The 24,739-nt window shown below is 36.1% G+C and overlaps 1 long non-coding RNA gene across 1 annotated transcript in view; it reads left to right on the top strand.

Annotated features, from left to right (window-relative positions):
- The window catches only part of LOC144234103 (uncharacterized), a 99,989-nt gene that overhangs the window by 7,321 nt on the left and 67,929 nt on the right, over positions 1-24,739 (top strand). The window contains exon 2 of the long non-coding RNA XR_013335863.1: positions 3,736-3,810. This is a non-coding gene — a long non-coding RNA (uncharacterized LOC144234103). The remainder of the gene's footprint in view (positions 1-3,735; positions 3,811-24,739) is intronic.

Genomic DNA, 24,739 nt, shown 5'->3' with positions numbered 1-24,739 from the left:
CAGTTATGGGAGGTTACAAAGAAAAGCACAGTAAACAAGGATAAGGTTTCGTGCACATTTAAGTCCTTAACTTCACCACTGATAAAGGGTTTCTAGAGATTAGTAACCCTTCTCCTCCTGGTACAGAGGGGAAGATACCCTTACAATGGAGATTTCCTTTATAAATATAAATGTCTTTTTACAAAAGGGTAACTTTTACTTGGTTTTCAGAGTTTCTGCAGTTTCATAAAAAATAACCAGCCGAAAATAATCCATATGGCAAAGAGGCATATTTTAGGATGACAAATTTCTCCCCTTCAAGAATAAATTTATCAATGTTTTTCTTTAATAGTGCTTTTGGATCCTAATTAAGGAATTACTCCCAAACTATCATGAAGATAGTATTCCGTATTATTGTGTAAAAGCTTTATTGTTTTGATTTTCACATTTATGGTTATGACATATCTATAATTTATTTTTGTGAATGATGTGAGGTAGAGGGTGCAGTTTTTTTCCCCACATAAACTCAATTGTTCCAACATCATTTATTGAAAATGTTACATTCGTAACTGTTCTGAAGTGCCACTTTTATCATAAATCAGGTGACCATATATTTATTGGTCTATTTCTAGGCTCTTTATTATATTCCATTGCTCTTTTATCTATCCTTATGCCAAGTCCACGTTTAATTTTTTTTAATATTTATTTATTTTGAGAGAGAGAGAGAACACACAAGCAGGGGAGGGGCAGAGAGAGAGAGAGAATCCTAAGCAGACTCAACACTGTCAGCACTGAGCCTGACCCAGGTTTTGATATCAGGAACCATGAGATCATGACATGAGCTGAAATCAGGAGTCAAGTCTGCACTTTCTTGTTATAAGTTGCTTAGTTCTTAGTTGCTAAAATTGGTAAAGATCTAGGTACTGAGGAGCTCAAAGCTAATATATACAATTTTGTGCTGTTCTATAAGAAAAAAGAAATGGTGAATCTAAAATGATACGCAAAAGTGAGTGAGAAAATAAACCACAGCAAATCATAAATATTAAGAAGTTGACAAACACCTTCATGAAGTGTCATGAAGCCCAGAAAAATAACATATTTTATTAATTAAGCACTTAAAGATGTGGAAATGTTGGGGTTCAGAGCAAACAGTGAAGAAAGAATTCTTGAGACATCTTCAGTGCAAAATGACGATTTTATTAAAGTATGGGGACAGGACCCATGGTTCAGAAGGAGCTGTACTGGGATTGGGAGAAGCAATTTAATTTCTTAAAATGTTTTATTTATTTCTGAGAGAGAGAGAGACAGCATGAGCAGGGAAAGATCAGAGAGAGAGGGAGATAACAGAATCTGAAACAAGCTCCAGGCTCTGAGCTAGCCATCAGCACAGAGCCTGACGCGGGGCTTGAACCCATGAACCGTGAGATCATGACCTGAGCCAAAGTCGGATGCTTAACCGACTGAGCCACCCTGAGAAGCAATTAATTATATACTTTCAAGTTGGGAGGGGGTTAGGGATAGTGTAAGTCACTAAGAAATTTTGGAAGCAAGGTTTCCAGGACCTTGGGAGAGCTAGCTATTGTTGGGAAAAGGTCATTTATTACTGCCCAATAAAACCTTAGTCATGAGATCTTTCAGATATGTATCAGGAGCCATGTGCTTGGAAGATGATTGCTAACGTATATCTTGGGGGGTGGGGGGATAGAGATAAAGGAAAGTTCCAATGGAATTTTTATATGTATTGTAGACTTAAAGGATCCTGGAGGTCAGGATGATGTTAGGTTAAGATTACCTTTAGCAAAATATTAATATCAAGTAGTTGAGTTCCTAAAGAAAGGTCACTCTGCCTGTCTCAAGGGCTATTAGTTGTAAGAAAATTTAAAGTTTTTTCTCTTCCCTTTGATCCTCATGTCATTTAATATACCGCTAAAAAGTTTTTTTTTCTATAATTTTTGGCTATGTATTTTTTATTGCTTTTTCATATAATGATGATTTAATAATACCATTCTCTATTAAAGCAATGACAAGAAAATTCAGTCTTCTAACATAGCTAATCAAAATTTATTTTTGTGAGTTTAGGCAAGTTTGTTCAATTTTCAATTCATCATTGCTTATAAAGATGTAAATATTTTAGAATATCAAATTTAGAAAAACATCCACCAAAATTTTTCATAACTGACTTATAGATATACTCACCATTTGTATATTGCTGATAAGTTTGTGCCTTATAATGAGAAGAATTTTGATACTTTCTATTTTGCATAGTTCCCATAAAGATGTATGGTGAACTTATATGATTGTATACCCTATGTTCTCAAGTACATGTCTAAAACAAGAGAGCTTCCATCTTGACTTAAGCAGCAATGACGAATTCTCCACGTAGTATTAAACATGTCTGATGATTGGAAAACTTTTCCACAAAGTAGCTTCTGGCACCACTTTTCATATCTGATTTCTCCCCCACCACCTATATACCTCTGGCTGCAATGTTCTAAGACAAATACACATTGTGATGTAATTTCTGGTTTCACATCTTCAGGTCACAACACTGGGTGAGTTACCCCAGAGATCTTAGGCACATTTTTGGGAGCCATTTTTTTAATAATTCAAGTCTAGCAATAAAGTAAATGTGGAAGTAACTGGGATGCACAGAAATATGCCACAGTAAACTAATATTAAATATATTCCCCAACTTATTTCTCCTCTTTCAAATCCCTCGAATGCCTATAGCTGTTCCAAAGTCAGCTAAAATCAGTACATGTTTGATGAAGGCGAATTTAGAGAGGAAAGATACCACAGTCCTAACTGGTGGTGTTTAAATATCTTAACATATTTTGCAGAAGCATAGTCATGAGAACACAGTGTTAGGGCACTTCCAAGAGTCCTCAAAAGGAACAGTGTAAGCTCCATGGTAAATCTGCCTCTGATTATACCCTTATATGATTTAATAGCAATTAGAACCTCCTCTCCCAGTTTGCTTTTCTTCTTCAGCAGGTCTATGTTACTTTAGGCCTCTCCATTCCTATATAATACTGAATTAAGCTTGTCTTGTTCCACGGAGATCTGTATAGGGATTTGGACTGTGTAGGAATTTGTGAAGAGATTGCACTGAATTTATAAATCAGTGTTGGAAGAACTGACATCTTTACGAAATTAGTTCTCTAATTTATGCACAGAGTAGTATATATCTATTTATTTCAGTAATTTAAAATTTATCTATGGGGGCGCCTGGGTGGCTCAGGGTTAAGCGTCGGACTTCAGCTCAGGTCAGGATCTCACAGTTTTTAGGTTCAAGCCCCATGTCAGGCTCTGTGCTAATGGCTCAGGGCCTAGAGCCTGCTTTGGATTCTGTGTCTCCCTCTCTCTCTGCTCCTCTACCACTCATGCTCTGTCTCTCTCTTGTTTCCCAAAAATAAATAAACATTAAACTTAAAAAAATAAATAAAATAAAATTTATCTTATGAAATGTGTATTAATTTCTTCAAAGAGGTCTTATGCATCTCTTAATTTTATTGGTAGTCTTTAATATTTTGTTAGTATAAACTATATATCCTTTATAAATTTTATTTTCTAATATTTATGGCTGTCAGATATAACATGCTGTCATAGAGAAATAACATGGTATCTATTTAGTAACTTAGCTAAATTCTCTTAAAACTAACATTTTGTGGGCTCATTTGAATTTTTTCTCCAAAATTTGTGAAATATAACATTTCTTTACCAATTCTTATGTTTCTTTTTTCTTGCTTACTGCAGTTGCTAAAACCATCACTATACAGATGAATGGGGGTGGTGATGGTGGCATCCTTAGTTTCCTGTCAGAGTATACCAGTAAGTACAATGTTTCTTGTAGATTTTTTCTTCAAATACATTTGACCCTTTGAACAACAGGGGTTTGAATTGTATCCGTCCACTTAAATGTGTGTGTGTGTGTGTGTGTGTGTGTGTGTGTTTATTATCAATAAATATAGTACTGTCAGTTAATTTTATCTTGTAATTTTCCTAATAACATTTTCTTTTCTGTAGCTTACTTTATTGTAAGGACATGGTATATAATACATAGAACATATAAAATATGTGTTAACTGACTGTTTATGTTGTCATTAAGGCTTCTGGTCAACAATAGGCTGTTGGTAGTTAAGTTTTGAGGGAGTGAAAAGTTGTACACAGATTTTCAACTGCTGAGGGGGTCAGTACCCCTAACCCTGTATTGTTCAACGGTTAACTGTCCTCTTTTCAACCCGAGGAACTTTTATTTTTTTCTTACTTTAAAGTTTTTAATTATGGATTAATATTTAATTTTGCCAAATGTATTTTCTGCAACTATTAAAATGATACCAGAATTTTCCTCCTCATTACTAAGAATTTTTCTTAGTAAATGGAAAATTCTGTTGATTGATTTTTTTTAATGTTTATTTAATTTTGAGAGAGAGAGAGACAGAGCGTGAACAGGGGAGGGGCAGAGAGAAAGCTTAGACACAGAATCCGAAGCAGGCTCCAGGCTGTCAGCACGGAGCCCAACGTGGGGTGTGAACCCACATACCGCAAGACTGTGACCTGAGCTGAAGTCGGTCGCTCAACCAACTGAGCCACTCAGGCTCCCCTGTTGATTGATTTTTGAATGTCATACCAGCCTTGAGTTTCTGGAAGTTACTCAATTTAGTTATACATATTAGTCCTCTGTAAATTGCTGTATTTGTTTATTAATTTTCAAAGGATTTTTGCATATATATTCAACTGGTGAGAAACACTTCTATAATTTTGCTTCCCTAGTTTTAGACTCAATGTTATATTATCCTCATAAAATGATCTGGAGAGTCTACCCTTTCCTTTTACTACTTGAAAGAGTTTTGGGCTTAGACTTTCTTTTTTGATAAGATTTTTTGTTACTATTTCTTTTAGTAGTTGTAGATGAATTCTTGAGGCTCTTTCTTTCTTTCTTTCTGTTTCTTGTGTCAGTTTTGGGAAGTTTTATCAGTTTTATTTATTTTTTAACAAGACCAACTTTTGGCTCTTTTAGTCTCCTCTCTTGTATGATTTGTTCTATTTTATGAATTTCTGCTCTTACCTTTATTTTTTCCCTTCCTTTTACTTTCCTTTCGTTAATTTTCTCTTCTTTCTATAGCTTCTTGATATGGTTGTTTACTTCATCTATTTTCAACATTTCTTCTTTTCTAATAATTGTGTTTTAAATAAAAATATTCTCTAGGTAATGATTTAGTAACAGTTATAAAATCTTATATTTTCATTATCATTCAATTTGAAATAGTCTCTAATTCATTATGATTTTTTCCTTGAACCTATATATTATTTACATGATTATTTTTAAAATTTCCAAACATACGGATATTTTATAGTTTTATGGTGGTTTTCCTTTTTTCTTTTATTTATTTATTTTTAAATAGTTTATTGTCAAGTTGGTTTCCATATAACACCCAGTGCTCATCCCCACAAGTGCCCCCCTCCATGCCCATCATCTTTTTTTTATTTTTTAAGTTTTATATTTGAGAGAGAGACAAAGCGTGAGGGGGGAAGGTACAGAAGTAGTGGTTGACACAGAATCTGAAGTAGGCCCCAGGCTTTGACCTGTCAACACAGAACCGGATGCGAGGCTTGAACTCATGAGCGTGAGATCGTGACCTGAACCGAAGTCCAATGCTTAACTGACTACTGAGCCACCTAGGCATCCTGGTGGTTTTTCATTTTTAACATAAATACCTTATGATACAAAAAAACATAGCCTGCAATGTTTTAATCCTCTAAATGTGTCGAGCCATGCTTTATGGCCAATCTGTGGTTAATCTTTTTAAATAATAGTATGTGCTTGAAAAGGCTGTGAATTCTGCAGTTAGTTGTATGACTTTTTTTTTTAAATGACAGAACAAATGTAATCTCATGCTATTTTAATCCTAGTAGAACAAGAAGACATGAGTTACCCAAACAGCACTAGAAATCTCTCTTGTTCTTTCTATGCTGTATGTATATGTTCCTAGAATCTTTTAAAGCAACTGTTGGTAAGATAGAAAAGGAAGAGGCAGTTTTGTCTGCCTATGGGTTTTTCAACTTTGTTCATCTGAGAGGTTCATAGCAGTGTGGTTATGTCCAATTTTTGTGTATTTTTTCCCCACAAGTCAAGAGACAGCATATTTTTAGAATTTCGAATGTCAGTAAATAATTAATACATCTGGGAAAGAAAAATTTGCTGTTCGTAACACACACACACTAATCTATAATGAATAACTATAAATTCAGTGCTGTTCCTTAGAAGGAATCTCAAAGGGTAATATTTGAAATCATTATTTTTTAACCTGAACATTCATTTTTAGCTTAATGCTATTGCAAACAGAGTCCGTTTTACTTTTTACCTGTTTAGCATTCTAAAGAATCTTTTACAGGGAAAGTCATTTCATTTTGTATCAGTAACATACCTAGAACACAGTGTTGTCAAAACAGTAGGGGTGCCATAAAATGGGATACCAGCCCCCCAAATACTGAACTTCCAATGAATTTATATTACTAGAAATGCGTAAGATCAGTTCGCATGACACTGATTGATGTCCAGATAGCACAAAATATAGCAATAGAACAAGTCTTCTTTTGAATCTTGTTTTAAGTTGTCTAAGTTGAGGTAGGAATCCTGGGAGGCTGTGGCTCCATTTTTTATTAAATTTTCTATTATTTTGAATGACGAGGCTAGAACCATATCCACTGAGGATGGTGGTAATAACTGAGAGGTGGAAACAAAGAAGCTGAGTGGAGATGACTTCCTATCCCTTTCCTTGGTGACTGTGGGACCTTGAACAAGGGACTTAAACCTTGTAGCCTTGGTTTTCTCATCTGCGGAATTAGAAGGATCATTCAACATTATAAGGTTGCTGCTTAGAATTACATATGATTCTGCATGACTACACAACATACACACATGTTAAGTGTATATGTGCTTTGAGGATTTGATTATTTCTAAGATTATGAAATTAGTATTAGCTTCTGGAGGAAGCAGAACCTATAACACAAGGCAGGGACTTACTGGTATTAGGGGGCAAATGGATCGAGGCTTTTAAAAGCAGTCAACTGTCTCCTTACGGCTATTTCCCAAAAGCAACAATTTCCATTTAAATCTTTGGAAATACAACAAGATAAAGTGCTTTTCAGATGACAAGGTCCACTCCAAGACACAAGTGGCTTTTACATAGAAAATAACTGGATAATGAAAACAATATCCAAAGCCTCCTGTCAGATATCGTCCTTTTCCACTGTGATTTATTTTACTTCAGGTACAGACATCTCGGTGTCATTGTGTGGTCTGGTTCCTTTTAGATGTCCTTTCAGATAGAAAGGAAAATGATTTTTCAGGTTTTCTCAGACAGGAAAAACAAAATGCAACTAATTTATTTATGATTCTGTTTTGTTCAACTCAGTAATTATATTTTTCTTTTGAGCTTTGTTCCAGAAAAATAAAAATATGGTTCTCTTACCAGAAAGATTTGAGAAGGGGTGCTTTCTGAATGCCATCAAATAATTCATTGTGTTCTTTAGGGTAAGCCACCAAGCTGACAAGCTGCCATGCAAAGATGGGTAGTAATGATTTGTTTCTTCTTTAGCCAAAAAGACACAAAAAGACAAAGATAATACAGTAACAATAGTAATAGCACAGTAATAATATAATATAGTAATAATAGTGATAATAAATTGCTTATATTTATTGATTACTACTTATAAGTCAGATTCTCATCCAAGACTTAATTAATTAATAATGTTTTAATCCTCATTATAACCCTATATCCAAACTTTTTGAATTATCTCCATTTTCAAATGAGGAAATGGAGGCACACAGAGGTTATAAATAACTTGCCTAAAGTCTCAGGACTAGTAAGTGATATATTTAAACTCAGGCAACCTGTTTCTAGGGCCCATGAAAAACCTTGCTGCTTTTGCAGTGAAATGACAGATGTTAAGTTCTCATCAAATATCAAACATTTAGTGGGTCAGCAGAGATCAGTGTTGAAATGACTATTAAAGTTTGCTTATTTGTTTGTTTTAAATAAAGTATGTCCCTCATGTCTTAGCTAAAGCTAAGTATATGATTACTTTCCTCTTGTGACAAGAAAAACCTGGTTCTTTGTGAATATTATGACATATAGAGGGTATTCTTCTTACAGTCATTCCACAGTAAATTCAATGTGTTCCATCCTTTGAGTTCTAAGGCTTTATTTTGCATACTTTCTCATAAGCCTTTTTTTTTTCTCTCCTGGAAATCTTGGTTCATACTGACTTGCCCATACCTCAGCATTCCACATTCATACACTTAGAATCTCTGTAAAGCTAGTTGCATCTCTCCTTCATAACATTCTTGGAGCAACCTCCCCTCCCCACAACACACATATTTTGCCTGAGGTTGTTTGACTTCAGTTGAGCACAAAGTGCAAAGAAGCCTGCCAAGTCAGGGAAGAATTGAAATTGACGCTACCTCACTTGAGTTTCTCGTTCTGTTCCATCTCACATTCTGCTGTCAGAGTAATCTCTCTTGAGTATCAGGCAGGCAGCTTTATTGATTTCCATTTTCCTACCACAGAAAATGAATGTATCATCTTCCTTCCCAGGCCTCCTTGACCGAGTCATGCCCTGATATCTAACCTTGCCCTTGCATCCAAGTTGAGCTGGAACATTGCTTAACACAATTTTAGGCCCCTTTTTCAGCTGTTTTATGTTGCTTGTTCATTTTTGTAAATAAATATTGCTGGAACACCTACTGTATACTGGGTATAGAGCAAGGCACTTACCAGGGATGACTTCCTCTGTCAGTATTTCTCACCTATATTTCAAACTCTACTTACTCCATCCTTCCCATAAACAATGCTTGGACTTTTCCAGGACTCATTATTCTTTATTAATTTAATTCTGTCTCCTCAATTAGGTAAGAACTAGCTGCTCATAGACTTTAGACCTATGTGTTCTTCTAAAGTGCTTACCATCGTGCTGAGTAAATGAGCAAAACTACTTGTTATTAGAGGAACTCCAATGCAATCCTTTGCCTTATTAGAATTCCAGTCCAGTGAAGGTCTCCACCCTTTGCTTAGAAAGTGATGAGGAGTTGTTAGGAAACTGTTAAATTATTGTTGCCGTCTGTGCAGATGTAAGTGGGGAACATGGAGTTGCTTTTGCTTTTTAAAAAGTATGGTGTTGATGTGTCTGAGGACAGCGGGGGTGGGATGCAAGGAGAAGGAAGGAACTTACTTTCATCTTATACAACCCCCTCCAAATCCCTGGGTTTTCTACCTTGTATCTTTTTACTAGTACAAACAATTTTTTTTGACATATCATGGTTTCCAGTTCTCTGCATTTTCCAAGCACAATTTTGAGTATTCTTTCTTTTAGGGCTAGGAATTAAGCCACCTCTCTGACCCCTGCCTTATACAATAAGATCATACTTTCTGAAATTCTATTTTATGCTAGCTCAGTCCTAGCACTGTACACATAATGCTTTCTTCATTTGTTTTGTAACATCTCTAGCCATTTTCAACATATTATCATACTGTAAGTAATTTGGCTTACTCATTTAATCAAAGACCCACTTTGTTAATTTTATTTTGTAATTCAATTCTCAATTCATCTTTTGCAGCACAATTGTTATGAATTTTCAATTTATTTTTGTATCTATTTTTAATGCTGCCACTTCTACAATGTGGCAAGCTTTTTTTCTTAACTTTAAAAACATCATTTCCAAAAGAAAGCTGTTCTGAAATCTGGCTTTTTCAGCAAACTGAACACCCACACAATAAAGATAGAAGAACAGAAGTTAGAGGTGGAAAGATGCATAAGGTCACCTTGCCTATTTTTTTTAAGCAAATACAAATATGTGTGCACAAAAATATTTGAATCTATGTAACTTAGCATTTTAAGCTTAGAAAATATTGTTTAGACCCCCCCCATTATATTTTATCTATAGGTTTTGCTAGAAACTATATGAGCTTTGATATTCACATGTTTCTTCAAAATCAATTTGTATCTTTGGGATAGAATGTGAGTCTGATTGATTCTAAATTTATTTTATCTTTTAAAGGAGAAGAATAATAACTTTTTTTTTAACCATTTTCCTCCTGTTTTAGGAATAGAATTTTCCCTGTCTGTTGCAACAAACCATCTCAAAACCTTAATAATTTAAAATAACAGCAGTCATTTGTCATTGTTTGGCAGGGAAATTGGACTCAGCTAGGCAGTTTTTGTCCGTGGTCCCTTATGCAGCTGCAATCAGATGGTGTTCGCTGCTGGAGTCATCTTAGAGGTTTTTGTTTGTTTTTGTTTTGTTCTGTTTTTGGAGAGAGAGTAGAAGTGTAAGTTGAGGAGGGGCAGAGAGAGAGAGAGAGAGAGAGAGAAAGCAAGAGAGAGAAAGAGAGAAGAGAGAATCTTAAGTAGGCTCCATGCCCAGAATGGAGCTGTACTTGGGGCTCAATGCAGGGCTCCACAAGGAGCTCCATCTCATGAACCATGAGATCATGACTTGGGCCGAAATCAAGAGTCAGATGCTTCACCAACTGAACCACCCAGGCACCCCAAGTGCCAGAGTCATCTTAAACACTTTCTCACACACATGGCTGTTGGCTTGAATCTGAGCTGGGGCTTCTAGCCAGAACACCTATAAGTGGCCTCTCTAGGTGGCTTGGGCTTCCCTCACAACATGGCAACTTGATGCCAAGCAAGTATCTCAACATAGATATAAAGGCTATACTGCCTTCTAGGCCTACCTCTGAAGTTGCATAGCATCATTTCACGAAACAGTCACAAAGAAACACCCAGCTGTAGGTAGAACAAGGTGGGGGGTTGGCTGAAGTTGAGTAGATCAGGTAGGGAAATCAACCCACCTCTGGATGAAGAGAGTGGAATGAAAGATACTGTTATGGCCATCTTTGGAAAATAAATCTTCCATAAGTATTTATGTAATACAAGTAGTTGTATAATCAACTACTAATTCTTTTTAAATATATAGAGAATTAAAGATTTCAGTTTAGATGCCTGTTTCAACCTCTTTATACACCAAAATATTCATAGATACCCCTAATAAATAGGTCTAGAAATATGCACAGCTCTTCACTTATTTTTTCAGTGTTTCCGTATTACTCCCTTTAAGTGGGGTAAAATCAACAGAAAAGATAAGAAGAAAAAGGGCTTGGTAATTCATAATCTGCATGCTCTATTCTATTTGTGAACTATTGGCTCTAATCACATCTTCAGTGAATCCAGCTATTTCTCTACTCAGTGTGTGACTTTGAGTGCCAGTCGACTTCCTGAAGTCATTGTGGTTAAATTGGCCCAAAGTTCTCTTTTAACTCTAATGTTCTGGAATTTTAACTCTTATATCTGCAGGTTTGAAACTCTGTTTTCATCTGCTAAATAAACATCATTACCAGTATCACCAGATAATTACCATAATGAATGTGCATACGTTTATTTTTCTATTTTGAACCCCATGGAAAACCATGAAATCAATTCCTGTCACATGCTCCCTCTTCACAAATAAGATAAAAGGATTATGTTTCTACTTGGAGTAGAGTTTATCTAAATTATACATATTATTTTTCCTTTCCCTTTTATCCTAGAATAGTCCATGAAGCCTCAAAAGCTTTCCCATGGAAACAATAATACTCTTCAGACAACATATCCTTACTAAGCTTGTTGATAACATCTTTTTCTATCAAACATGAATCTGTGGTAACATGATGAAATGAAAAATCTGGATTCTGTCAGAAGCATGAAACCCATTTATGAAAGTAGTTATTAGTGTGTGGAACTTATATAACACAGCAATAACTTTGTGGATTTATAAATGAACATGAAACCTGAAGCTCTGAAACAGCCTCTAAAATGGTCTAAAGCAATGGCCAGCAGAGGTGGCAAAGCAGTGGTTAACATCAGTCTGTAATATCACTCATCAGTAATCTTTTATTAGTATAGTCACTCTGAATAAAGTATTTGGTTAGGTATAGAGAAAATCTTCTCTTTATCAATTACAACTTTCAGAGTTTAATTTACACTTTACTGTACCCCCTAAGAGTGTTTCTATATCCTTCCAACCAAGCTTTTGCCCTGTCTTGCTGTTAAGATGATTTTTCTCCCACAATATTCTCTCCTATTTTGACCTTAAAATCAACATGTTCTTCTCCCATCTTTTGTGCAAAAACTGTCCCCCTAACAAAAGTTTTTCTTCTATTTATACTCCTGTCTGAGTCCAAATTACAATCATAGATCAAATCCTCTGTGAATGCCTCTGCTGGTGTGCATGGCTCTACTTACAAGCACTTGTACTAACATATAACTAGACATTGAGAAATCTTATTTATCTTCCCTACCTTTATTCATTGTATTTTATTAGTTCTAACATCAGTCTTGACTGTGCTTTCAAATTGATTTGTGGGAGCCAAGTCAAGAGTAGTGAGGAGCTCTTCAGCTGTGGGTCTTTGCAAGCTGCAGATCCTGGCCGAGGGCACTGCAGGAGTGCAACAAGAAGACAATGTGAATACAGGCTGTGAAGTCTCTCCTTTGAACCATCATGACTCATGCTCCTGAGGGAGAAAGTCAAAGGATTTGTTGGCATTTCTCTCCATCTCTCATGTGCCAGCACTCCATGTAAGCACAACATTTCTAAAGTCAGCTTGAGACTAAGGGGACAAAAGTGACCCACATTGAAAATGCCATTGTGCTCATCACAGCCTGTCATCTGAATTAGCATTTGGAAAGTGGCCGGACCCAACACCCAGGAAGTGAATGCTGTTTACTTAATGATCTCATCCAGAAATACTGGCTACTGAAAGGAGAAGGAACATAGATGCTCTAACACTAGCAGTGTGCCCCATGCTATATATAGGGAGGCAGCCCACCAGCGTAGGAGAACCCTGTGGAGTCCTCCTGAGGAAGGTAATTTAGACACCTTGATCCATCGCTGAGACCCTGAAGCTGCTTTATTCCTTTCCTGGAAAAAAAATACTTATTAAGCAGCCCATTAGGAAAAATATCATTTCCTTTCTTCTTACTTGCCCCTTAAAGCAAAAATGAAGTTTTCAATATACAGGAAAAAACAACAGATTGAATATTCATAAAAATCAGCATTGCACTTATGCCTTTTTTCTGTCTTCCTCAAATACTAGTCTTTTTTTAAGTGGCCAATGAGAGTACATAATTATAACTGGATTAAAAATTTGTTTTTAATATGTGAAGAGAATACTTATAATGTGAGAATATTCTGGAAAAAAAAAAGAAATGTCTCTAAGAAGCATAATTAAAATCAAGAAAAGAAAATTAGAGGAAAAATATTGATAGCCTATGCTGACTCTGATTAAAATTAAAATTGAAAGCATATTGGAATAGATTGATATGTCTGGCTGATTGATCTCTTTTTCTTACTATTAGATGTGCAGTGGCAGGGAAATGGAAGTGAAAGGCATTTAGGAGCATTGAGAATTAACTATATTTCTTAACTATCTCTTTTCATATAAAAATTCTGTATGCCAACCTATTTCCTTGGGGTGTGTGCGTGCATGTATGCATGTGCATGTGTGTGTGCATGTGTGTGTATGCCTATAAATAAACATGTAGGATAGAATTTTAAAATAATTTTAATGGAATTAAATCCTAATGTATCTAATGTGACCAGAATTTCAAAAAACAAATACGGTGTTGAAAGTGAGGAATTAGGCTGTTGGCATTGTCTCATTGACAACTCGGGTGGCGAGTTCTGTAGTGGAATGGTAAACTGCACTGCCCCCCAGTCTACCCTATACTGTGGGCTAAATGAATGCCTTGTTCCTCAGAACTCCAGATCTGGACTTGAGGTAGCAGATGAGAGTAGCTGTGCTCATTGCCAGCCACACATTCACTCACACACTTAAGTATACACACAAACGAGTTGTGTTCGTGGGTAGTACGGGACGGATAATATACACTCACATATCATAGGTAGTCACCAAAGCGCTTCTTTCCCTAGCTCTAAGAACATTTTGTGTAAACTTGAAGATTTAAGTGATTAAGTAGGTATAATGTTTACTTTTAAAATATCAAAATTACCAGTTTGTGTCCTTGACTGGGCCTGCATATTTCTGTTTAGCTAAAAAATAGTGCACTATGGATGTCTCAGTAGTCTGTGTTGGATGATGGGTGAAGAGTATTTTTTAAGTTTATTTATTTATTTTGAAAGACCCAGAGAGAGTGCAAGTGGGGAAGGGGCAGAGAGAAGGAGTGGTAGAATCCCAAGCAGGTTCCGCACTGTTAGTGCAGAGCCTGATGTTGGGCTTGAACTCATATGAGATTGTGACCCAAACAGAGAGAGATCAAGAGTGGACACTTAACCAACTGAGTTTCTTATGTGAGGCAACTATACCAGAATGACAATTCTGGTTATCTAGAATTCAAGTCAAAATTGACAAAATTTTATTAAATAAAACTTACTGGGGCACCTGGGTGAGTCAGTCAGTTTAGTATAGGGCCTCAGGTCATGATCTCAGGGTTCTTAGGTTTAAGCCCCACATCAGGCCTGTGCTGACAGCTCAGAGCCTGGAGCCTGCTTCAGATTCTGTGTGTGTGTCTTTCTCTGCCCCTCCTCCCTCCCCACCCACCTCGTGCTCTGTCTCTTTCTCAAATATAAATAAACATTAAACAGAAACAAAAACAAACTTAATAAAGAACTATATATTCTGGCCCTTGTCTACAAAATGATGTCATCAGTTTTTAAGATCCAAATGCCCTGTCTCGTGATGGCACTATATCATCCTCTTCAGAGGGCTTAACAGTTAATGGTTAGAGTCTCCAAAAGAAGGATGAAACTGGCATGAAACTGGCAACCATTCTATCAGCTACAGCCCGTGTTCAATGTTCTCCATCTTGTTCTTTAGCTCTAGCTCCCACTCATCCATTATCATTGGCCATGAATCTCCATGGAGATCCACAGATGTTGTTGACTGTGCCCATTGTGAGAACACCTAAATATCAAAGTTGTGTCTCTTAAAGTTTCCAAAGCTTCCAGTCTTTGGTTTGTCAGAGTAGTTTGGGTTTTGTGAAGAATGGAGAGAATACTGTGCTCTCCCCTTGTCTCTTTTCCTTGAGCTCAAGAGTTAGTTTATATAGCTCCCTCAAAGACAGATTTTCTCTGATCCCATTCTTTTCCCTCTAAAGAAAATGTTCTTCTTCTCAGAGCCACAATTTTTTTTTCAATCTCCATTTTAGCTATGGGTTTTCCCTTATGCCTAAGCAAAACAAAATAGTATGACCCCTCCCACACCAAATATTTTTTTTAATTTCAATCTGTTACCTAAAATAAAGCATCTTAAGCAGAAGAGATTTCCAGTTCCTAGTTCTTATACATAGAAAATAACTGGAAGTTTTGAAATTATAAGGTTTTGTTTTTATTTTGTTTTCATTTTATGCTTCTCTTCCCCCCAATAAAATTCTTCGTTTAGTTAAAACTGCTTATAAGATCTTGTATACTTCTCAGCAGTCTCTGATTGTCTTAAATGAAGACCTAAATCATGTAGTGATGACAGCAGATTCTTAAATGATGCATCCTTGTAAAGCCCTACTCTAGAAATCACTATTTCTTTGCTGTGAAGCATACCAGATACTTTAGAACATGCAGAAATATCTATCCTCCATGGCTTATAGCATGGAAGAAAAGGGATCAACTGATTGATCTATCTGTGGATCTATCCATCTGTCTATCGATCTTATGTGTAAAATTTATTTCCAAGGTAGTCTGTGAATAATCATGATTATCTAAGGGAAGAAGAGTGTATCTTTGGTTTGAGTTTTTTTAAGAATTCTTGGAAGAGTGGAGATTTGACTTAGGTGTTGAAAGAAGAATAGTACCTTGATTGACAGGCAGTTGTGAAGAAGAAGGGCATTGCCTGCAGCCCTGAAGTAACCACCTGGACAAAGTCATGGATGCATTGAGATATGAAAGGATGGTGAAGAAGGAATATTGTGAAAACGAAGATAGTAAACTGAAATAATCAGATTATTGAGACACTTGAGCAGCTGGATAAATGTGTGAATTTAATTCTCTTCTAAAGTGAATGGATATTGGATTTTTGAGACAGAGGGAACGTATTGATCAGATTTGGGCTTTAAGTAAAATATAAAACCTGTCAGCTTAAAAAGTAATAGATAACCTTAAAGTAGAGAAAATGAGAGAGAAGAAATATATAAGGGTTCATTGCACTGTTAAATGCAAGTGATATATACCAAAGACACACAGCCTATTAATGATTGCCAAATGACATTCAACAATAACAACACTAATAGGAAATGTGTACTTGTCCCTGCTTAGCTCAAGACCAGATATCAAGTTTTTGCTTGTTGGGGAAAAAAAGCAAAAATGAATATTATATTGAATTACATTAGGTTAAATGAATCCCATCCAGAAACAAGCCACCTTGCTTTAAGGAGTCTGTTTTCTCTAACTGGTCTCATTGTTTATATAATAATAACAATAATGGGGGTACCTGGGTGGCTTAGTCAGTTGAGCACTCAGCTTCGGTGTAGGTTGTCATCTTGTGGTTTGTGAGTTCCAGCCCTGCATTGGGCTCTCTGTTGTCAGTGTGGAGCCTTCTTTGGATCCTCTGCCCCCCTCTCTCCTCACTCTGTCCTTCCCCTCATCACACTCTCTTTCTTAAAAATAAATAAGTATTTATAATAACAATAATAACAATCATGAATTGTAGTTATAAGATTCAGTATGGATTTGTCTTTAGGTACTATTATCTTGAACTATATATGTTTTCAAAATCTTTGTCTCTTGAAATCTAGAAATATGCCTGTTGGCCATGAACTATGAGACTAGCTGAAAAAATAGCAAATGAAATGCACATTATTATTCATAGGAACAATTAGGCTAGTCATGCTATAATCAAGCTATCAATCTTATATTGAGCTGTTTGCTGTCCCTGATGGCTTCATTATACAGCTAAGTCAGAAGGAGGATACTGCCAGTAAAATGAATCCTTTCCACTAAAAACAAAAGCACTGGTGGTGAGTATGCAGGAAGGCAGAAGGAGCTGATTTATTCAGTATTTATTCAGAAAGAGTCACTTTCTTTTTTTTTTATATATATAGTTTATTTTATTTTCGAGACAGAGAGAGACAGAGCATGAGCAGAGGAGGAACAGAGAGAGGGAGATACAGAATCTGAAACAGTCTCCAGGCTCTGAGCTGCCAGCACAGAACCCGATGCGGGGCTAGAACCCATGAACCGCGAGATCATGACCTGAGCTGAAGGTGGACACTTAACCGACTGAGCCACCCAGGTGCCCCTTCTTTCTTATTGAACTATCAGGGCTGTACATAACTTCAGAAAGTTTAATTCCAAAATCTCATCACCATAATCTCTTCACTGGTTATAACCCATAAATTTTGGGGCCCCTGGGTGGCTTAGTTGGTTAAGCGTCCAACTTCGGCTCAGGTCATGATCTCACAGTTTGTGGGTTTGAGCCCTGTGTTGAGCCCTGCGCTGAGAGCTCAGAGCCTGGAGCCTCCTTCAGATTCTGTGTCTCCCCCTATCGCTATCCCTCCTCTACTCATGATCTGTCTCTCTGTGTCTCTCAATAATAAATAAAAATGTTAAAAAAAATTATAATCCATAAATGTTGCTTAATGATTTATTCAAGTAATGTTCACCAGGCATTCATATAGCTCAAGAGGTTGAAAGAATTAAATGTAGTTTCTTGGTATTTTGCTACTAATCCATAGGGTTTTATTGCTGTTCTGATAGCTTTTTCATAGGAAATACTTTCTCCATAGAGTTATGATGTTGTATCCTAATGTCTGTGTGGAGCACAGCCTTTCTCTAATTAAAAAAAAAAACAAAACAAAAAAAACAAAAAAAACAACAACAAAGAAAACCAACTCATTTATAACAGAGGTCAGCAAACTGCAACCCTTGATTAAATTTGGCCTGCTGCCAAATTTTATGAAAGGCCTACAAGCTAAGAATGGTTTTTTACATTTTTAAAATGGTTGGTTAAAAAAATCAAAAGAAGAATAGTATTTTATGACATGTAAAAATAATATGAAATTCAAATTTCAGCATCCATAAATAGTATTATTGGAATATAATCATGTCCATTCATTTATGTGGCTGCTTTTAAGCTACAATGGCAGAGTCAAGTAGTTGGAACAGAGACCCTCTGACCCACAAAAGCAAAAATGTTTACTGTCCGTCCCTTTACAGAAAATGTTAGCCAAACTGTGGTTTACAGCATTCCTGGAACAAGGGATCATATAAGAAATTAAGAGTCACTTTGTTTTTGTTTTTTAAGCCAAGAAGTTTTTTAAAAATTATAACTATCTTCTAGTAAGAGAGCAAAAGTTTTCTTTACAAGGTTTCGGTTTGTATGACAGAAATGCCAGAATTCTCACTCTGGTGCCTAAAAGAATGTGATTTTGAACCATGTGGAAAAATATGGGTGAGGCAGTAAAATAATACATGAAAGGACATAGTGTAGGCCTGAACTCCCTGCAAGGCTTGAGAAAATATAGTGAGTTATGGAACGTGTGCCTGTTTGCATTTCTTTCTGGCAGGCATGTAAAACTGAACTATTTATAGTAAGTCAGGCAGTGGCTAAATGCACTTTAACTAAAGAACTACCTTAGAAAATAACAGGGACAGTTTTCTGGACAAAGAGGGAGAAGAATAGCCTCCCTTAAATAAACTAGAATTTTAAAAAGTCAAAGAAAAGGAAGAATGTGATACATACTTGAAAACATGAAAGGGCATGGCTACTACTCTGACTTGAAAACTCTGCTTTAACCAACTCTGAGGACTTGGCGGTCCCCCTACAGTGCAGCTGGCACAGCCGCGGGTTCAGCCTTCTAAACTAGTAGCATAACCCGTTCCAACACACACAGCTCCTGTTTCCAGGGCCCCCCATGTAAAACAGAAGAGGAGAAATAAAGAATCTTTGGAGGTTTTTATTCTCTGTTCCCTATAGATCAAGAAAACAGAAGCAGCCTAAATGGTTTTCAGGCTTCCGTGGCAGCTTGCAGTGTTTGGTTGCATCACAGTACACATCAAAGGAGCAGATCAAACTGCCACTGCAATGGAAGGAGACACAGAGCTTAGAGGGAGCCATTTGTAAATGGCTCTAACATGATACAGAGCCTCACTTGGACTTCTAGAACTCTGAGGATGTACCATTTTGAGCATATTTCAATATACATCACTAGGACTCATCTGTTGCCTTTAAATAAAAGGACCAGCTCTGTGTATCAAGACTAAAGCCCCCAAATGTCTGAACAATGTCACTGCACAGTGCAGCTAGCATTACAGAATCAGAACATGTCACTTTCAGGGACAACTGTTGCTTCGGGGCCAGCATCATACTGCTTTATTGGCATAGCTGTTGGCTGTTTCACTACCTTAGCTTTGTGGCCTTATCTGGTTTTGATTTGATTGTCGTAATTTATTCCTCAGTTCATTGAATTTGAGCAGCTCCTCCCAAGATTCACTCAACCTTTTCTTGCTATCATCCATCCTTGAATACATCTTCTTATTCCTAACTATTGAAAAAAGAAGAAGCATTTTCCTTTGCTAAAAAGTAAATTGTTCCTAACTAATTGGGTAGGTTTAGTCTTACAGACCTGATTCTCACATCTGTACTTTCTCTGAGATGATTCTATGATTATTCTGAGGTCTTGCTGTAGATTTTGTGGCAGTTTCCAGTAATCGGACAAACAACATACTATAATTTAGCAATTTGGGTTTAGCTGTTGGTTAACTTTTTTCCAGGTGTAATCCCTCAAAGTCTTCATTTCTGATTCAGATGCTTAGTTTACAGTCTTCACGTAAATTCAGAATTTCATTGTGTGAATCAGTAATATTTTAAATGTTAGAAAATTGACAGTCATCACATAAAATGTAATGAAAGCAAGAAAGAAAGCAATAACAGAAGATGAAATAAGTGCTAGAAGTTGGCAATCAATAAAAAGTACTGAGAGCATCAGTATCTAACTGTTATCTAACAGTTTGTATCTAATACTTGCAAAAAGGAAAATCTTAAGTCCAATGAATAGAGACGAAGAATCTATTCTATTACGAGCATTGTATGAAAGGTAAAAGTACAGAGTGTTAAAAGGTATATGAGTTTTGGGGTGCTGGGCAGCTCAGTTGGTTAAGTGTCCGACTTTGGCTCAGGTCTTGATCTCACAGTTCGTGGGTTCAAGCCCCATGTCAGGCTCTGTTGCTGACAGCCAGCTCAGAGCCTGGAGCCTGTTTCAGATTCTGTGTCTCCCTCTCTCTCTGACCGTCCCCTGCTCACACTGTCTCTCTCTCAGAAATAAATAAAACATTAAAAAAAGTTAAAAAAAAGGTATATCAGTTTTATTTAGAAACATTATACATAAAGAGTAGAGATTTCAAAAAACTACCCCTCATTCTACTGCATTGTAAACTCTAAAATCACACTTAATCTACAGGTGCCTGGGTGGCTCGGTCATTTAAGCATCTGACTTTGGCTCATGTCATGATCTCACAGTTTGTGAGTTCGAACCCCACATCGGCCTCTGTGCTGACAGATTCTGTCTCCCTCTCTCTGCTTCAGATTCTATGGAGCCTGCTTCAGATTCTATGTCTCCCTCTCTCTGCCCCTCTCCAACTCTGCTCTGTCTCTCTCTTCTCTCAAATATAAATAAACATTAAAAAAATAATAAAATCACTATCTAGACTCCATTTTAGCAAAATGTACAATACTAGGTTGATGGCTAAGAATTCAATCATTTCTTTTTGGGAAGAGGAAGTACAAGATATTCAAAAAGAGTCATTACAGAATTTCTTCAACAATTCAGTTGAAAATGTGAGTGGCAATTGTTCCAACAAATATAAAAGCAATTTTAATGCATGTTAAGCAGGCTTTTAAAATTATGACCTCTAACTTGTTATAAGCAAGGACACATAGGATTTGGAATAAAAAGAACCAGGTGATTAGAACAAGTCACTTCAATTTACCAATCTTAGTTTCTTTCCTTTAAAAGTCGGGATAGAAAAAAAAAGTTAAAAAAAAAAGTAAAAACCAAGTGAGGATGGAAAAAATATAAATAAAAGTAAAAACAATCCAAACAAACACAAAAATTGGGGGTGGGAATACTGGGCCCCCCAGAGTCTGAAGAAATGAGATAAATATGTGCAGGGTATTTACATCAAATTGACTTGTAAGTTGGGGAGCAACTACATGAAAGTGATTTCAGTTCAAATTGACTTTTTGTCTGATGCCAGTACTAGTGATACTGATAGTAATTGTTGTTTCTGGAGTACCTGGTACATATTAGGTCCTCTGCAAAGAGGTTGTAGTATACTTTCTCTAACTTTTATGACATCCTTGAAAAGTTATCGTTATTACTCCTTTGACTATGGGATGTACTTCCTGGAACTTAGTTCATATTATATGTGCATGGCTTCTTTGCCAGCTGTTTTGTAGATAAAGACCTAAATACCAGACTGTCTCTTGTTTATCCTTTAAAAACTGGCTTCAGCTTCACCCATGTCCTCACACTGGGCCTAGGACCCATCCTCTTTGCTTCTTTAGTCGCAGTTCTTTCCTTCTCTGAGAGTTTAGACAATATCACAGATAAACAATGTAAGATACATAACGGCTTTTAAGGAAGAGGGAGAAAGAGGAATTCTTCTGATTTGACACATGTGACCCGAAAAAGCAGTGATTTGGAAGAAAGAGCTCAAAGATAGAATTGTGGATCTAGGGCTGAAAGATGTTAATGATGCTGTTGGTTAAGGGAGAAGGGGGCAATCCTGTTACTTTAAAAATTTATTTCTTCGGGGCACCTGGGTGGCTTAGTCGGGCGTCCGACTTTCTTTCGCTTAGGTCATGATCTCACGGTTCGTGGGTTCGAGCCCTGCGTCGGGCTCTGTGCTGACTGCCAGCTCGGAGCCTGAAGCCTATTTCAGAGTCTGTGTCTCCCTCTCTCTCTGACCCTCCCCTGCTCACGCTGTCTCTCTCTCTCTCCTAGAAATAAATTTAAAAAAAAATTTATTTCTTCTGGTTTTTTTCCTTTGTTTTAGAACTATGAGAGCAAGCACTTCCCTCCATGAACTGCAGATTTAATTCTATAATTTTCTAGGTGAATGGGACATCTTGATGAATGACAGTGAAGGGATTTAGTGGAAAGAACAGGAGGCAGTGAAATGTCTCCTGCTGCGGTGTGCCAAAGCAAGCTCCCAGGCCTTTCTGATTTGATGCTGCCTCAAGGGTGTATCCCCCTGAGTCCCCACCTCATGCAGTCTCTGTTATGGAATGATGCCAAAGCATATTGTGCTTTAGATTATAATACCCCAGTATTTGGGGATATTTTTATAAAGAATTATAAATTGTCAGTTCTCAAAGAGACACACTGAGAGATGTGTGGGGAAAATGGTAAATTTGTGAATGAGAAAATGAATCTCAAACAGGTGCTCTTATTTCCACATTGATAAATAAAGGGAATCTTCTCTGGCACAGTTCTGCTAAGCCTAAATATTGCTCTGAATGATTGTCAAGCCATCATTAAGCAAGCAGGGCTCATTATGACATTCATGGCCCTTAGCCACTTTTGGCTTTGTGGGCCCCTTCCTCCATAAAAATAATAATAATTAAAATTTAAAATATTTATTAAAAATTATATTTAAAGGTGTTCATATAAAGATGAATATATTTATATTATATATTGAAACATTTTATTTAACCTAAAAGTTCATTTTTCCTTCTAATTTAAATGAAGATATTTTACAAGCACTGAATCATATGGATGGGCCCTGGACATATATGCCTACTATGCATGACAGGTAAACCAGTCTTGATATAATTTGCTTCTTAAATAAGGAGTTTCTATAACTATGTTCATAAATGAGAGAGGTCTTTATCTATATATTTTCAATTGACAGGTTTTTATTATATTTTGACATCCGCATTATAATCCCCTGATACAAAGAATAGGGAATTTTCCTTCTATTTTATGTTTCAGAACTAATTAAATGTTGTGGAGTCATCTTTTCTTCAAATTAAAACCTATCTGTAAAGTCATTTGAACCCAAATGTTTGAGGAAGAGAGTGTTCTTGAGGAACTTTTTTTCACTTCTTTTTGGTTTACTAATTTATTTCATATTTCTTCTTCTATATAAGCTAATTTTCCTAGAAAAATTATCCATTTTACCAATTTGTTTACATTTGTCGGCCAACACTTATATATCACATGTTCCTAAAACTTTTATCTGCTCTCAATCTGTGGTTGTTTAATACTTTTCTTTCTTAATGTTCTTATGGTCTTTCTCTTTCTCTGGATTTGCTATGAGAAAGAGTTGGTTATTTTAATCATCCTTTTGAGTGAGATTTTTGAGGTTTATTGATCAAATCTACCATTATGCTTTTAACTAATTTTTATTTCTTTTATCATTATTATTATTTTCTCCCACTTTCCTTTGCTTTTATAAAAATAGTTTCTTGGATTGAATGCTTAGTTCATTTATCTTTATTCTTTATTTTATTTTATTTTTTTAAAAATTTTTTGAGAGAGAGCACAAGCTCAAGAGAGCAGGGGAGGAGCAGAGAGAGAGAATCTTAAGCAGGCTGTATCCAGTGCAGAGCCTGAGTGGGGGCTTGATCTCTTGAATGTGAGATTATGATCTGAGCTAAAATAGAAAGTAGGATGCTCAACCAACTGGGCCACCCAGGTGCCCTTGTTTTTATTCTTTATAACTTAATAATAAAGGAATTTAAATGATATATTTTCTTCTGACTTTAGCTTTGGCTACAGGCTGTATGTTTTTGTATATAGTATTTTGGTTTGGTGATTTCTAAAAAGTCTGTCATTTCAGTTATTTTATAATCTTGTAATTGTTTAGGAGAATTCCAAGTGATTATTGATTAATTCCAAGTGATTATTTTTTCCAGAGTTTAAATCTTAAAAAAAATAAAATTTCATTTTCATTTCATTGTGCTAAAAATTTTGGCTGTACATTTTCAGTTTTGGAATTAAGATTTTTTTCTGGACTAAGAATTTTTAAATGTTCTGAAGACAGTGGAAAATAAGATGCATTCGCTATATGGCAAAAGTTCAATATAGATATTTAAAATCTACTAACTGTATTATTCAGGTTATACCTCTCCCTTTTTTTAATGTTTGTTTATTTGTTTTGAGAGAAAGGACAGAGAGTCAGAGAGAGAGAATCCCAAACAAGCACGGTGCTGTCAGCACAAAGCCCTGTGCAAGGCTTTGTCTCACAAACAATGAGATCATGACCTGAACTAAAATCAAGAGATGCACATTTAACAACTGAGCCACCCAGGCGCTCTGGATTATATATCTGTTATATGCTTATTTTTGGTCAGATTAATTAGTCAAAGATTAAGGAAAATGTGTTAAAAATCTTTCCAGCTATGTATTTCTATAAATGTTTTCTTCTGTTGCTTAGTGGTTTTTTTTTTTCCCTTATGTATCTCAATGTGACATATTCAGTTCATTAATGTTCATTAAAATTACATCTACATAATGATTTGGACTCTGTCATGATAACACAGCCACTTTAGTGCCATAGTTAACATTTTTTTATTCTGCATTATTTTTGTCTGATATTAATTTTTTCTTTCTTTCTCTTACTTTACCTACTATCCTTATATTTGATAGCTTGTTATCACTTTTTGATATATTTCATGCTTAGCCTATCAGTAGACACTGTTTTTGACTCAGTATGAGTGGTTTCTTTTTTTTTCTTTATGTCTTTGTTAGGGATATTTAAGCT

The sequence above is a fragment of the Crocuta crocuta genome, unplaced genomic scaffold (genome assembly GCF_008692635.1).
Source record: "Crocuta crocuta isolate KB4526 unplaced genomic scaffold, BGI_CrCroc_1.0 scaffold518, whole genome shotgun sequence".
Lineage (NCBI taxonomy): Eukaryota > Metazoa > Chordata > Mammalia > Carnivora > Hyaenidae > Crocuta > Crocuta crocuta.
The sequence above is the reverse complement of the archived record's forward strand: the minus strand, read 5'-3'. Positions and strand labels throughout refer to the sequence as shown.